The 16,971-nt window shown below is 30.9% G+C and overlaps 1 long non-coding RNA gene across 1 annotated transcript; it reads right to left on the bottom strand.

Annotated features, from left to right (window-relative positions):
* Positions 1 to 7,442: 7,442 nt before the first annotated feature.
* On the bottom strand, positions 7,443 to 10,663 carry LOC112698268 (uncharacterized). Its single transcript, XR_011862003.1, has 5 exons — positions 10,434 to 10,663; positions 9,530 to 9,586; positions 9,227 to 9,325; positions 8,026 to 8,158; positions 7,443 to 7,572 (listed from the first exon to the last, which is right to left on the bottom strand). It is a non-coding gene; the product is annotated as an uncharacterized lncRNA (long non-coding RNA).
* Positions 10,664 to 16,971: the final 6,308 nt, after the last annotated feature.

Here is a 16,971-nt window from a genome sequence, read left to right as displayed (position 1 = left end):
GTTATTTAGTACACAGATTGCAAAGGTTGGCCTTACTATGGATTCAATTAGTAGTTAGTTTACCAATTTGTATGAAAATTTTCATGGTTTCTTAAACACCTTGCCCCTTCCTCCTAACTATTTATTTTTTTCAATTTTTTCAAACCTTTATGCTAACTATGAAATATATATATCAAGGAGCAAAAAATTGGAACACAATCCGAAGGGAGAATTTGCTTTTGCAGAATAATACGGACGAGTTTAGTGTTTTTGTATGAATAGACAGTAAAACTATGTGTATATGTATGAAATAACTCAAATAAGTATTCGGCGTATCACTATTAGAAAAAATTATTTTTAATAGCCATTTATTTTACTTTTAATAGTAATAAAATAGCCATTAACATATTTAATGAGAATTAGATATTAGTCATCTTATATTTTATTGTTAAAAAATTTTAACGATAATTATATAATTGTCGGTAAAAACTTTTTTAAGTGCTACAAAAGTATATTAATACCATTATAACATATAGTAATAATAACAAATATATAATTATCGCAAAACTATAGATTAAATAAGATATATAATGACCATTATATTATTGTTAATAAAAAACTGTCATTAAAATGATTTATTATAGTCACAACAAAAGAATTGGTTAAAATAACGAGTTTTTTAGTAATTATGACGGTTTGAATCGTCATTATTACCAAAAAAGGGCGCCTCCAAGAAACGCAAATATCCTGGGCGTTATTCTGATTATTACGGAGGTTTTTAAAAAATCATCACAATTACCTAAGGATAATACGGCGGTTAAATTGGCGATTTCAACCGCCATTTTAACTAAATAAAACAGCGGTTTTTTATTCTTTAAAACGGCAATTGTAACCGCCATTTTTACTAGGGTAGAATGACATTGTTTTTATATAAAATGACGCTTTTAAACTGCCTTTTTAAGCAGAATAATGGCAGTTTTCGTTTAAAATGGCGGTTAGAAACCGCCGTTTTTACACAAATATGATGCGTTTTTTCTGTTTAAAATGACAGTTTTTCAAACTGTTATTTTTTTTCCTGAATAAAATGAAAGATTTAATCGCCAGTTTTACCAAATTATGATGACAATTTTATGCTTTTTAAAATGGTACTACAAGAAAATACCGGAATAGTGACCGATTTTAGCGACCGAAAAAATTGATTGCTAATAGCGAACGATTTAGCAACCGATACAGAATTTCCAGGACCAAATCAATATTGGCCACTAAATCGGTCGCTGAATTACACTCAGCGGCCGATTTTAGTGACCGATAAGTTTTAAATACAACCAAAATAAATCAGCCACTAAAATCGGTCGCTATTTTTTTATTTAGCGACCAAAACAGAAATAATGTCTTTATAACTGTTGGTCACAAAAGTGGTCGCTATTTTTTTATTTTAGCGACCGATTTCGCAACTGATAGTGAAATAGGGTGGACAACTATTTTATCGCTAATTTAGTCGCTAAATTAATGGTCGTTAAATCGGTTGCTAATTGTTAATTTAGCGACTGATTTTAATGACTAACATAATCGGTCACTAATAGCCACCGAATTAGCGACCAACTAGTTTTATACAACTAGAATATAAATGGTCGCTAAAATCGGTCGCTATTTTTTAATTTAGCGACCGAATTAGCAACCAAAACAAAAGAAGGAATGCCCTTGGGACTCTTGGTCACAAAATTGGTCGCTATTTTTTAATTTAGCGACCGATTTATAGATAAATAGAATAACGTGGTTGGTTACTAATTCAGTCGCTAAAGTTATGGTCACTAAATCGGTTGCTAATTTTTAAATTAGCGACCGATTTTATAAATTAATCAGTCACAGAAGCAGTCGCTAAGTTAAAAAAATATATTATCTAAATTATCCTCACTAACCCTAAGTCACCCACACCATTCTCATCTCCTCCAATCAGATACCATTATCCGTCTTTTGCGCGCGTTGTCATCTTTTTCGCCACCGTCTTCTATGTGCATTTCGCCGCCGTCTCCTGAGGTCCCGTCGGCGTCGTCTTCTCCAGTCTCGACGCCATCTCCTAAGGTCTCCTCACTGTCTTCTTCCCCCCACAAAACCGCCGCCTCACTTCCCATCTCCTCCACCCGCTCTGGCCAGGTTCACACATTCATCCACTCTTCTCTCTCTCTTTCTCTCTCTGTCTTTCTCTCTCTTTCTCTCTGTCTGACTTTTTGAATTCTTTTTCTAATTATCGCTTTTCGTCGTTTGCATGGAGGCCAACTCACAGAGGAAGAAGCTCTGGCTCTTTTAAAGAGACAAATAAAAACGCTCTTTCTCTCAAATCAGATCTATTTTTAGGTTTTTTTTGTTCTCTATTTTTTATTTCTTCGTTATTTGATCTGATCCGCCTACTAAAAAATGTTTTGAGAATCTGCACTGTTCTCATTTTGAATCTGTGGCTGATCTCTGTCTCTCCTCTGTCATCGTTGTGCCTCTGTCTTCTATGTTAGTAGGTTATGCCTTTTATTCCTTTCTCATTTATTTCTTTATATTGAGGGTTTTACGCATTTTTTATGGCTTGTAGTGATTTATAACCGAGTTCTATTAGGGATTTGTAGAGAAGCAATGTATGTTTTTGTGAGTTGTGAAAGTTGGTTGCTATTAAGAAATCTGATAGTAAAATTTGATAAATTTAGCAAACTCACACAAGCTTGGATAAAGACTATTTTAGCTCAAATTTGGTTACTTAAGTATCAAAAGATGTAATTTTACAAAAGCCATTTTTAGTGAAACTTCAAAAATGAAGATATTATATTTAAACGTAATGAATACATGGAGATGGTTGAGATTTCATTGTACTTGTGAATATTCTTATGCAGTGGCAAGGTTCATTCGAGTTAGCAAACCGGATTTATATGTTGGAACCAGAAGAGGTGTTTTCTTATATTAGCTTCAGGTTGGTAATTATTTTATCCTTTTCTCTGGAGTTCCATTTACCTGCTGGATCAGAAAATTTTAAGTGATAACTTAATATGTAGAAGGAAGAAAGTAATGTATATTAGGATAAAATGGTTGTTCTTCCTTTGCTAATGCTTGATGTTTATGGATCCTGCCAGCAATATCAAGCTTATTAGCTCAGGTTTTTTTGAAAATCATGTGAGTTCTTGAATTTCAAGTCTATTCCATATATTCAGCTAGAATAACACTTTAAAAGTGAGCTAAAGTGGAAGCTAACATTGTAGAGCAGGTTCTTATTCCATTTATTAAATTTCTCATATAAATCCTTTTTGTATTCATCATTCAGCCTATGGTCTTTCCAAAGTTGCAAATACAAATGCAAAGTTTTTCTTCTTCTCACTTGTGCCACTTTATTTATCATTCTGTTTCTGCAATTCTTTTAATCAGAGAGTGAATTGTTGTCGACAAATTGTGTATGTATGATTTGTTGTCTGAGCTCTGTAATAGAACTGCCAGAAAGTTTCATTAATTTAATCTTTTGGATGACCATTTTCTTTCGTAGAATAGTGTGCATTTGTGGTCAGTGCTTGCGAGTTCTGAGAATAATTGATTTTGTTGCTTTGATTTGGATAATAATGAGGTTACCTTCTTTATTTTTCTGCCTTCTCTTTAATATTTTGCTGCTATTAACGTAAATGATCTTGCCTTTGGAGTCTAGACATTAAATATAAAATTGTTAGTACATTGCATGTGTTATTTATAAGCTTCTTGTGATAATTGCTTGATATCTTCTACACGCAAAGTTAATTAAATTGCCTTAAATTTATACTATTTTTATAAATTGCCTAAGTAATTGAAAGTTGAAATTGAAACTGTTGCAACTGTTTTTAAGTGCATTTGATTCTCTGTTTTTTGCAACTCTTATTTATTTAAAATTTTATATGTATACATATGCTTAGATGCTTATTAGTTATTACAATAATGAATACTTATCTACTAATGCTATAGTTGACTTTATTATTCTAAATACAAATGTCTGGCCTCAATTAAATAGCCAGTATCATCCTTTTCAAACGAAAACACCGCTTCTTTTTGTTGAAACTGGGGGAGTTGTCTTATTCTTATCTGTAATTATTTGCTCTGTTCCTTTTGGGCAATCTTAGTCTTTTATTTGAATTTAGCTAATGTTAATTTCAGGAGGAATGGCAAAGAGCAACTTCAAACAAGAGCATGATCTTGGTATATACTCTTATTATCTATATAATTTCTTTTTGATCTTCTGTGTAAAGCTTGATTGTTGGTAGTAATATACAAATGAATGATCCATTTTTACTTGCAGAGAAGAGAAGAGCAGAGGCCGCAAGGATTAGGGAGAAATACCCAGACAGGATCCCGGTGAGAACCAGCCCTTGTTTTATCTTTCCTTTATAGCTGCTAATGCCATCCATTATAATTATTTAAATAAGAGTTAATTAGTAATGTTCTTCATGGACCTATAAATTTGTTGACTTTCTTGAAGGTTGGACCCGGTAACGGATGTTTCTTTGTCCTAAAACTGTCACGGTTATTGCTTTGTACTAGTATTTCTATCAGTCTAAGTTACGGATATGAATATATACTACCAATGATTTCTGCATTTTCTTACTTTATTTTGTTTTACTTCCGTGTGTAGATGTTAGAGATTGGTTGATTTTAACGATTAAGGTAGATACACATGTAATACTATATCTGTCAAGTGTGAAACGTTTTAGCTCCTTCATTTACATGTATGTAACTGAATACATCCTTTGTGGTAATTATATATGGATGTGTGGTGTGAAATAGCCGGAGTTAATAGATTTTAAATGGTGAACATATTTATTATTGTTATTGTCTATGATATTGAATTGATGAGTTATTTTGGTGATTGTTTGAGTATGTTATGTTACTTGAGATATATTTGTTATGGGTCGGTTTTTTATGTGTTAAGGTGTAGGTTTTGTATTGATGGTTTTTCAATATTTAATAGCATAGATGTAAAAATTTAGTGAAAAATTAATAATTAAAAATTAGGATCAGTCATTGATGAGTTTGGAAAACTCTAAATTAATATTTGTATTTGTGATGACTAAAACATTATTAAAATAATTAAATACAAAGTTATTGATTTGATTTTCATTAAACATATTTTGATTAATAATTTTGTATTGCAGGTTTTAATATAGGCCGAAAATAAAAAGGAAAATTGCAAGCCCAAGTGTTTCATGAATATATTCAGCATTGATGCAAAAATATTTTGTTTGTTATGGCTGAATTATTGTTCTTATTATTGGGCCAGAATTCAAACTATCATAAGTCCAATTCATCTTGCATGCTTGGTCCGAAATCCTAAGGCTATGGGGCACAACATTGTTTTATTAAAAGAAACCCATTCCTTTGATTATGTGTTGCATGCTCCAACGGATATCATTCTTTTGGAATCCAAATTTTATTAATTGGAGTTATTGCAGTACATGGGAACTATGAGAGAGAAAGTGTGATTGACATGATGGTAATCATAATGCTACACGCCACTCTAAGGGAAGCAAAAGCAAGCTATTGTAAATTAATTAGTTTAACCACTTTGAAATTGCTTTTTCTTCAGACTCTCTTTTCTCTCTCATCTCTTTCTTCTTCTCTCTTCGGTCATTAACCAGGAAGCCATGGAAGCTACTTGGAGCTACCGAAAGGAAGGGAAAGCAAGCATAAAGACCATCGAGTTGATGGCACGAAAAAGAAAAGGAAAAGTATGTTGTGGCTGAGATCATCACCAAATGTGGTAAGATTTGGTGAGGTAATCTCGGATCCTTCATACTCAAAAAGAAGGAAGAAGATTCGGCCAGCAAGGGAGATTCTTGAAGCATGGCTTGTCTCTGATTCTGCTCAACCACCACAGGAAGTAGCTAGAGTGGCGAAGTGATGGAAGAGGCAGAGATTGGAGCAGATAAAGCCATCATCATCATGAAGCATCAAGGGCCAGAAATCCATCTTGGAGAGGAAGCCAAGGATGGAGCGCTCGGATTGATGAAGAGTGATGACCAAGGAAGGACTAGAGGTAATTGCATGTTGGGTTTTGCATGGTTATCTCTTCTCTCTCTGTGTGGCCGAACCGGATATGTTTCTTGAAGGAAAAGAAGTTAGGCTTGGGTTTTGGCTTCAAGTGTGGAGGCTTCCCTCTTCTATAAAAAGAGAGAACAACCATGGGTTGAAGCAAGGAGAAAACTTGAGAGTGCAAGGCACAGAGTTTTCAGAGCTACCTGAGCTAACAGATTTCTCTTCTCCTTCAATGTATTCTGTTTAATATTTTTCTGTTTAATTTTGTCATGTCTTGAGTCTCATGAAAAAAGGCAAATAGTGAGGTTTGTAAGAAAAAGCCATAGAGCGGAAAAAGGCAGAGAGTGCAAAATTAAAAGAAAAAGCCATAGATGTCTTAGAGTTCCTTTGTACATTTATGTTGTGTTTCATGATTCTGTGGGAATCCCCTTGTAAGTTGGGTTAGCACTTTACAATTTGTAATCTGGATGATTATAGTGAAATTCCATCATTGTTGTGATGGAGACTGGATGTAGGCTGCACTGCACTTAGCAGCTGAACCAGGATATATCTGGGTGTAATCTTCTACCTCTCTTCCTACTTCAATTCTGTTTTTCTACTGTTCAGATGAAAAATAAAAAATGTCTCGTGTCAAGTGACGAGACAAAATGAAAATGTCTCGTGGTTAGGGACGAGCTAAAAACAGAAAAGCTTCCTCTAAGTCTAGCAAGTGTTAACAAGCGAAAAGGGGGCTAAGATTCAACTCCCCTTCTCTTAGCCACTGAAACCATCAGTCATGAAAATCTGGTCACTAAAATGCTTCGTTAATAATTAGTGACCGATTTAGCGACTGAAATGTTGGTTGCTAAAATACAAGTCCCTGCCTAGCGACCGCTTTTGCGACCAATTTAGCGACTGAAAAGTTGGTCACCATTTAGCGACTAATTTACTCAAAGACCAATTTAGCGACGGAAACTTCGGTCACCAATTAGCGACCAATTCTTTTAGCAATCGATAATTTTTGGTGAGGTTGGGTGGCCATGTTCAGAAATCGGTCGCTAAAATTAGTTGCTAATGTTAGCGGCTGAAGTCGGTCGCTATTTTTTGATTAGCGACCAAGGTTTTAGCGACCACCCAAATCGGTCGCTAAGGCTTTAACGACCGATTTTTAAAAAAAATCGATCGCTATTCTGGTAATTTCTTGTAGTGTGGGATTAAAACCACCTTTTTTACCACTTAAAATGGCCGTTGAAACTGCCATTTTGACCGCATTAAAATAATTTTTTTTCTATTTGAAGTGGCATTTTTGGAACTCAAACTTTAAAATCTTGTAATAACCAAAAGACATAACCTTAAATCAAACATCATAACATGATTTTTAATTCATACATGGTCATAAAAAATTATTTAAAGTCAAAATTCTAAAATAAAGTATCAAAGATAACATTTTTCAATAACACGACTTAACATATGGTCCTTAATACATAAAATCTTCATCATGCAAGATCATACTTTCTTGTTGCTCGTTCTAGAAGACCTACTTCCTAATTTCTTTGGCGATAAAATCTCACTCTCTTGATCCAATACCTGCAACAAAAGTATAATTTATGAGCACAATAAAAAATATAAATTTTACTTATTCATACAAATGCATAAATAAACAACAAATCAATAGTGGTTTCAATTTAACGAAGATAAAAACAAGATGAAAAAAGTTCAAAAGTATAAAAAAAAAGATGAAGAAAATAGCCACAAAAAGTATTGAAATTGCCTCTTTCCACATTTGAAGACCAAATAATAGTGCTACAATACTATATATTAATTATGCTAGCAATTAAAACATTCCTAATTTTCAAAAAAGCATTTATTTTTAGTACATATAAAGAACACTATTTTTATTTGTTCGTATTTGTGTTGAATTTAGGTATGTTAGGCTATAGGGTATATTTTAAAGGTCCTCTACACTACTAACAAGTCCAAATTAAAGTTTGTACTTATGGATTAGTTAAGGAGCAAATAATTATTGTTCAAGAATCTTACTATGCGATGGCGCTGCTCTCTTGTTTAGAGATACATGAATTTTTGAGAAGCCACCTCTTTGTGAAGCCTTGGCCAATGCTAATGCAATCTTATGCGTAAATCATTAGTAACAACCATTTGTTTGTGCCCCTGTCTAGCAGATGAAAATAACTTCTCTGCATTATCTTTACCAATGAATTGTGAAATAGGTACTCGAGGAGTTCATTTTTTGACAATATGAGAAGTAAGCCTTAAAACAATCTCACAGAAAATAAAATGGTAAGATTATCATAGATTTTATTCAAGAGACATCTAGATATATTTAAAAAATAATCTCTCAATACAACAATTAATGTCTTTTATTTTAAAAAAGGAAGCATATGTAAATTAAAATACAACAAAGAGAAAATAACATTGGCATGTGTTTGAAAAATTAACCCACCAAAATTTCTAGTCTTCAACAGCAACAAGGAACTGTCACCTGACGCAAAAGATTGTGATTGGAAATGATCTAAAAAGGGTCCCGCTAATATTTTATGGTCATTCATTTGTTTTCTTCGCAAACATTTTTGAAACCTTTTAGATGCTTTTGCATCTTCATTTCTCTCTTTTTCACTGTCATTTCCTCCCTGACAATGAAATAACACATATTTTTATTTCTTATAACCAAATTTCCATAAATTGGTTCTATTACAAATTGTAATACTAATTCAAACCAAAAGAATGTAGCGCTATTAATCAGGAGGGGAATCTTTAATATCACAGATGGATGGGAAAATAACTTGCAATTAGACAGTAATGTAGCAAAAATAGAAATGTAAATGTTAATGTTAAAAAAATGTGCCAAAAGTTTAAATTTATTCTTACCAGTACACTATAATGATTTGTCATCATTGCTATAAGTCTAATAACAGAAGTAGTGCCCTCTAAAAGAGATAAGTATGCCTAACAATAAACATAAAGAATAACATATTTTACGAACAATAGGCAACTTTTACTAATATCCATTCTACTAGAAATGTAACCCTTAACCAAATGACAACAATCATGGTGTATACTAAATGATACAAAAACAACACCATAAATAGTATTTTTTGTCATCCATGGCAACAAGGTTTAAGCAATTGTGTTTTCTAGATACATGGACATTCATAGTAGATAAAAAATTTGATGATGAAAGTCAACTTTTAGCCATAATGTATGGCTAAAAAATATAACTAACCTTCTTCCAGTCTTTTCCATATTTACGGTAAGCTTTATAGAAATGCTCTAGTTCCTCCTTGCTCCATTGTAGCCCTAACATGTCAGCCAATCTTCTCTTCTGCATATCATTAAAATTTGAAACAATTATAAAAATGAAAATAAAATTCATATTGCCCAACCAATTGCACCAAACTTTTTTAATTTTGGTCCAAGGGATCAGACAAAATGAACAATAAGTAATAATGGGAGAAATTCTTTCCCTTATTTTAATTCCATACATGTGTAAGAAAAGAAGTTATTTCCAAATTTATGAAACATTTACCTTATGAGTTACGAAACCTCTTATTTACACTTTTGAATTTTTTGGAAGGGGCATAATCTAAAAATAAGTGGAAAGGCATTAGAGTTAGAAAATCATTTTCAAAAGAAACTAGGTCTAATGAAATAACTTGACAAAGATCTCAGCAAAATCTTCACAATATAAAAGTTCCATACTTGAGACTCTAAAGTTTGCTATAAGTGACCAAATACTGAAATAGAATCTCGTTTCTCCCTAAATACAATGTCTATAAGGAACAATATCCAGAAGATACACCCTGAAAATCATCTATAGTGCTGAAATTTGATCTATACAATTATGCTTCTATCAAATTATAAAATCAATCTTAATCAACGATTTTATAAGTACCAAAATCTTATTTAAGCATTTAATGTTTGTATAAGTCAGACAAAATCTCATCCAAGTAGCTTTCATTCATAGATCAAAGAAGTCTTAAAACACAATAATAGCACTTAGATGATATTGATACCCCAATAATCCTAGAAGCTTTTTCTTCATATAACAGAACTGGATCGGAACAAAATAGCACAATTGCAATAGAGACTCCAAAAAAATAATAAAATACATTTTGTCCTTATTAGCACATAAAAAGATGAGGGAGAAGCAAAAGAATTTCATATCGTGCATATTTTAAACTAATGACTTAAAAATTCCAACAGAAAACTTGTAGTGAGTTTTATATCCTTTTCATATCCTGAAAAAAAAAAAAACAAATACAAGATTTTTTTTGGTTTTGTAATTTGAAAGAGCACTACAAATGAATATAAAATTCAATACAAGATATTGAAACCATGGTTATGCAAACACACAACAAAATTAAAAGGAAAGAAAATAATGAATAGGCAACGTATAAACTAAGAATACGATAAACATATATAATGATTACCACAATATACATGGGGAACATGTGCTATCTTGTTCCAATCCTCCCTTATTCTTCTCTCACACCGCTTTCTCATCGATGGACAGTATTTAATAGAAAAAAATTAAAGTGAAGTTAAGTGTCGAACACCATCAAGCAAGGATCCCAAATGCTTACAGTAATTAATTGACAAATTTTAAAGTGAAGTTAAGCTTTTGAAACCCTGTTCTGGTAAACACTCCAGCTTACCACATTCTTTAATGCTACAATTATAACCGATTAAATTGTTAGAATGGGAAATGGACAACAATGATAAAGAGGAAAGAAATTTCATATAAAGGACCTCATTCAATGGCAGTTAAGTTGCTTTAGGGTGTAGAATTGTAGATCCATGCGCTTTTTTTCTTCAATCATATATTATTATCAACTATCTTCTCTTATTTATTTCATTCACATACAAGAATATAGACATTATTATAGATAGAGGCAGTTGGTCTTTTAAGAAACCAACTAGTATATTCTCCTAATATTATGCCTAACACATTGTCTCTTATGTTAACATTCTATTTTAATGTTTTAACTTCAATTCGATGAGGATATATTGTATTTCTACAGCGCATTAAGTATATTTTTAAAAATATCTCCATAAAGCATTGAGTATATTTAAACAAAGAAAAAGAAAAAAAATCAGAAGCAATTCTACAAAATAAGAACAAAAAAATCATATATAAATATTTGTATCTTATATCTTGTTATAATTGTAGCAAAATGATTATTTTGATTTCACAACAAAATTGACAGTTTAGTAATTCATTATCTTAATACTAATAAGAATCACAAGATTTTCCTCAATCAAATGAATCAACAATAAACAATGTTATCTTAATTTATTATCTTATATACATTCTCTGCTTTCTATGTCACTTCCTCAATCAACAATTTGTAGCTGCAAAATGAATAGATCGTAATCTAAATTCACATATAGTAGCTACATAAGTCAATAAACAAATTAAATCGGGGTAAATGTAGAATATAGACCTAAAAAAATAAAAAATTAAGAGAGAATTTGTTATCGACAAAAATGAGAAAAAATCTACAGCTTTGCAGCTCAATGAAGGAGGAGAACACTGCCGAGATTGTAGCTGGAGGAGAACACGCTGCCAGAGGAGAATATCGTCGGCGGAGATCGTTACTGGAGAGATCATCACTAGAAGAGATAAGAAGGAAAGTGTTTCGGTTCACAGCACAAAATCTTGATGGAGAGGAGATTCTAATCAAAGGCAAACACAGTTGAGAAGATCATTGCTGGAGTAGATCATCGCTAGAGCAGATCATTGCTGGAGCATATCATCGCCAGAGAAAATCACAATGGTAATGATGTTTTCGACCTTCCTCTAACACATCAGTGGCATCCTTTTTGTCCTTTCTCTAACATAGTAGTGGCTAGCAGCGACGTTTTCATGTTAGTGTGCAATTTTAGGGTTCAAATAGAATTTTGGGCTTTTTTAAATAATAGACACAGATAATGGTTGTTCAAAACCGCCAAAATCCCCAAAATCGCCATTTTATTCAAATTAATTATGACAGTTCTTTAAAGCTGTAGTAATATAAATGTCATTTTAAATGATTTTTTTGTAGTAAGTGTCTATATATAATTGGAATATGTATGACAATAATATGTTTGATCATAATTTAATGAATGTTTTTCTCTATGTATATAGTATATCTGAATGCTTGAGGATTGAATTTATTTTAGAAACATCAGGGAGACAACAAACTTCTATATATTTTAGGGCCAAAATTTTCAAGTATAAAGATAATAACCTACCTAATAATATAGTACGACAACTCAAGTAAAGTATTGTGCTAGTGACGATGTTAAATAGTCAATGGTTGAATATGTATGTATTTATATGAATATCTAAGTTAAAATATAGCTATGTGTAGGTTCCGTTGTACGTCAAGCTTCAATCTTTAACATCAAAATTTTAAATAGTTATATCTATCTATCTATCTATCTATCTATCCTTAGGAAAAAATTTTCAGGTATAAAGATACCTAGTATGGAAGTACATACACTACAATAAAACAACATTTTCATGACGTCTTTTAATGGTTAACAATGATTTTAACTGTCGCTAATTTTTTTGTGACTGTTAAAAAAGCGTCACCAATTTGAGTGTCGTCAGGTGACATAACATTGATTTTGGACCACTGTTGATAAAGAATATCGCTAAATTGTTTGTGATGTTTTTTAAAGCATAAAACTGTCACAAATTTATAACAGCTGTCAGGATATTTTTTAATGATGTATTTTGCGACAGTTTGAAACCATTACTAACTTACTAAATCTTGTGACCTTTTTTCTATATTTAGTGACTATTTTAATCCATCACAATATATTTAACAACGATTTAAAATTATCACTAAGTTACTAATTCTGATGACAGTTTTTTTTATATTTAGTGGCTGTTTTATTTGTCACAATATATTTAGCGACGGTTTGAAACCATCACTAAGTTATTTATTCTTATGACATATTTTTCCTATATTTAACGACTATTTAAATCGTCATAATCTCTCCAACATTATACTTTCCTTTTATTAATTTTTACATAAATTATTTTTATTATAAATAATAGTTTAAATGTATATAAACACTACAATATCAGAGTTTTCCTTTTCAATAAAATTTTCTACATCATAATATTTACACAATCATAAATCTAATTCATTATTCATCAGATTCATAATTCATGTATCTATATAGAATAAGTACTACTATATACAATACAAGTATTGCACCTATATAACAATTCATATATCTAAGTGCTAAGCAAATATAAGATATATGGCTCTTGATGGTCTACTAGTAGTAGCAAATTGCAAAGAATAATCTCTTGAGCAAGACAAGGATCCAATCACTTAAGAAACACAAACACTAAAGTCCATACCTCAAACATATTCTAAATGCTCTTTACATATGCTGAAGTACCTTCACTCATTTCCTTTTGCAAGCTTCAATAGATTAACAATAACAAATATAGAATAGAATTTTCATCTCAAGTAAAATACTGCCTGACATAGAGATTTTACTTTTCCAGGACACAGAATATCCATTGAATGACAAAATATTAAGTGTGGCAACAAGAATCTAATCCTATTTCATAGAAATTCATATTGACTTCACTTTTAAGAACTTTGAGTTACATATAACAACTATGATTCATTTTCAATCAACAATCAAAATTTTCAGCAACAATAACACCAAAATTAGTCGACATATTTAGCATGCAAGTCTATAAACTCAAATATAACATATAATTAAAAATGGCTCTGCTAGGTAGACAATGGAGATTGTAAACAACGTGAACAACGGGATACAATTCTAGCCCAATAAGGTTAAAAATAAAAAAATCACCCCAATCACAAATTACCTTCCTAAAAACCTTTACTTTTTAGATTTTAACCATCCGCCTTCTAACCCTTTTACCGTCATATAACTCCTCCCCAAATTTTTATTGCACCGTCGGTCCCTCCCTCACTAGCCAGCCTCAACGCTGTTGAGTTTCTTCTACATCAAAAATATTAGTTTAGAATGAAAATAACCATCCACATATCTAGTAAAATAAACATTCAACGAGGTGGCGCAACACCGCAGCAACGCCGCCAGGGAAGAGTGGTGCAAAAACAGTGGCAGCAATGGATGGGTGGGAGGCACATCGGGCTAACCGGCAGTGGTGGAGACGTGTCGGGCTGAGCGGCAAAGCGGAGGACCGGGATGAATGATTGTGTGAGTGGAAGAGGAGGAAGAGGGTTGAGATGGAATGAGAACGTAATTTGACGGTATATTGAGAGGAGGTTACATTGCCTAACCCTAATAATTTAAATTCAAAAATTGATTATTCTAATAAATTGAGAATTTAATTATAGTAATTAATTTAACATTTTTTAAACCATTGTTTACGTTGTTTAATATTTACATTGTTTACTTATACTTTTTCAATTACAAATTAGTACCTTCTGATAAGCATTTAAATCACACTTTCCTAATTTCTTGCCCAATATAATGCTAGGGCATAATGTGTAATACCACAAACATGATAATGAGAGAAATTGCAAATTAACATTAAAATACATCAATTTCAAGTATAAAGATATTTGCTAGTATGAAATTACAGTTCGAGTAAAATATTGTGTTAGTAATTATATTATTGAAGTATTAAGTATTTGGGAGTGATGTAAACTTAGTTATGCTGGAAAGTTTGTTTAAGTACCTATATATATAATGTGATTTCTTGAAAAACAACTAATAGTTTAGATAGATAGATGTTGTAATAGGAAAAGATATTTGACTTTGGAAAAAAGTCTAAAAATAGAGGAGATCCTATCTAAATAATTTTTTGTGAAATTATTCAATAGGTTTATTACAGTTTTTCCCTCAATCACTGGTTACGGTTGGGTTGGGTTGTGACATATTAAAAATATAATTAAAATTTGTGACGGATTAATTTTTTATTCGTTGAATTAAGAAATATCCTAAAAAATAATATAAAAAAACTCAGAGGATAATTAAAGGACATGACAAGAAAGTAAAGGTTATAAAAAATATTAATACACCCACTACTTCCTAGCCAGATCAAAGTGCTCAATCTTATAAAGACAATATTCAACAAGTAAAAAATGTAAGATCTTGAAATAAATAACTATCAAAATTTTGTCTCGATTTTCTTAATGTTGAAGTTAAATGTTTTAGAATTGAATTACATAAAGCATATAAAATACAATAGAACATCCAGTATAATAATAATAAAAAAACTAAATTGAACTTTTGAAAATTTTATTCAGTATGTTATTAGGGCTACATTTAAGGACCGTGATTTATTGAAATATCTTTTTAAACTCTTTTTTTTTTCAAAAATAAGAAGACTCAAACTCGTGACCTCTTAGATGAGTATGGAGAGATTATGCCATTTGAGTTATAACTCATTGGCATCTCTTTAAACTCTTGTTGTATGTGATATAGGTGAATAGTATAAATGTTTTTTCTTTTTCAATCTTTTTACATTATGATATACAAACGAACTATATGATACTCATATAAACTTTAAAAGATTCATGATATACAAATCATATATCTAGCTAGATCATATTTATTTTGAAAATGATTTTATTCTATGTTACGTTACTATAATTTATCATAGTTAACTACTTATATACATATCATAAGAGAACCAATTTTTATCAAATAAAACACATGACAACATATATAGTAAAAGTTGTAACTAAAAGCATCAAATATCTAAGATTATTAATGTGATTCACGTCCTAGTTTGATTGAGTGCTTAAATATTTTTTTTTCTTCATGGGGAATTATTTAAGATTCTAACTTGAACGAGCTTGAATCAATTTTTATCAAATATGTAGCCTATTCCTGTAACATTAATAGCAGTGCAAAACCTCAAACTTAAGTAACATAAACATGAGAAAAAAAAAAACAAAACAGGTAGTGCATTGAAAAAAAAAAGAAGAACATAAAAGTATGATGTACTTGTGATTCATACATTATTATGAATGTCTACTTTCAAGCACCCAATAAATTTGCTTAAATTATTCAATTACAATTAGGTGACTACCTTTGATTATTTTTTCATCATTAATTTTTCAACACTCATTAATCAAACGAGAATTTATTACATCAAATATAAAATATTCATATTTCAGAATATGAAAACAAAGAAATCACAAAAACTCAAAAGAACATTCATAATAATTTCGATCATTACTATTACTAAAGTACTAGTCAAATGCGTATCTAGTTGCACAACTACTAGTGCACAAAAACAAAACTATTGGGTGGCGAGAATGCCTTTTACAGCTTGCAATACACTGTCTACGAGCCATCGTTGCAATATAATAATAAGATGGATTAAATTGTTTAGCAATATTGTCATGAAATTCATTAGCAACACAAAAAACCATTTCAATAATCAATATTGTTAGTGCGAGTGTCACACAGTTTCTAGCCATATATATTCTTCTATCTTTTATGGCTTGTGATAAAAAAAACTTTTGATAGACTATGTATATTTTTATCCCTAATATATATGATATGAAATATGATTCTTGAATGATGACATTTCTCGCTTATTAGTTTGTGTCCCCTCTGTTTACTAGCTTTAAAAAGACAAACTATTCTCATTATAGCAAAGAGTTGTTTAAAATATTTTATTATTTTGATTACAATTGTTTGGCTCTTGAACTCAATGAATATATATATATATATATATATATATATATATATATATATATATATATATATATTTGATGATGTTGAAAATAAAAAAATACAAAAAAAAAAGGTGAAAACGTGATGTTTAAAAAATGATTGAAAATATTATATCCAAGTGGAGTGCGACGAATAATTAGTGGTTGTGGTAAAAGGAAGCTCTATGAGTGTTGCTACCTCTACTAGCATTTAGAGTTATATATATATATATATATATATATATATATATATATATATATATATATATATATATATATATATATTAGTCATTTT

Source organism: Arachis hypogaea, chromosome 6, assembly GCF_003086295.3.
Source record: "Arachis hypogaea cultivar Tifrunner chromosome 6, arahy.Tifrunner.gnm2.J5K5, whole genome shotgun sequence".
Classification (NCBI taxonomy): domain Eukaryota; kingdom Viridiplantae; phylum Streptophyta; class Magnoliopsida; order Fabales; family Fabaceae; genus Arachis; species Arachis hypogaea.
Note: the sequence above shows the minus strand (reverse complement) of the source record. Positions and strands in the feature narration are given on the sequence as shown.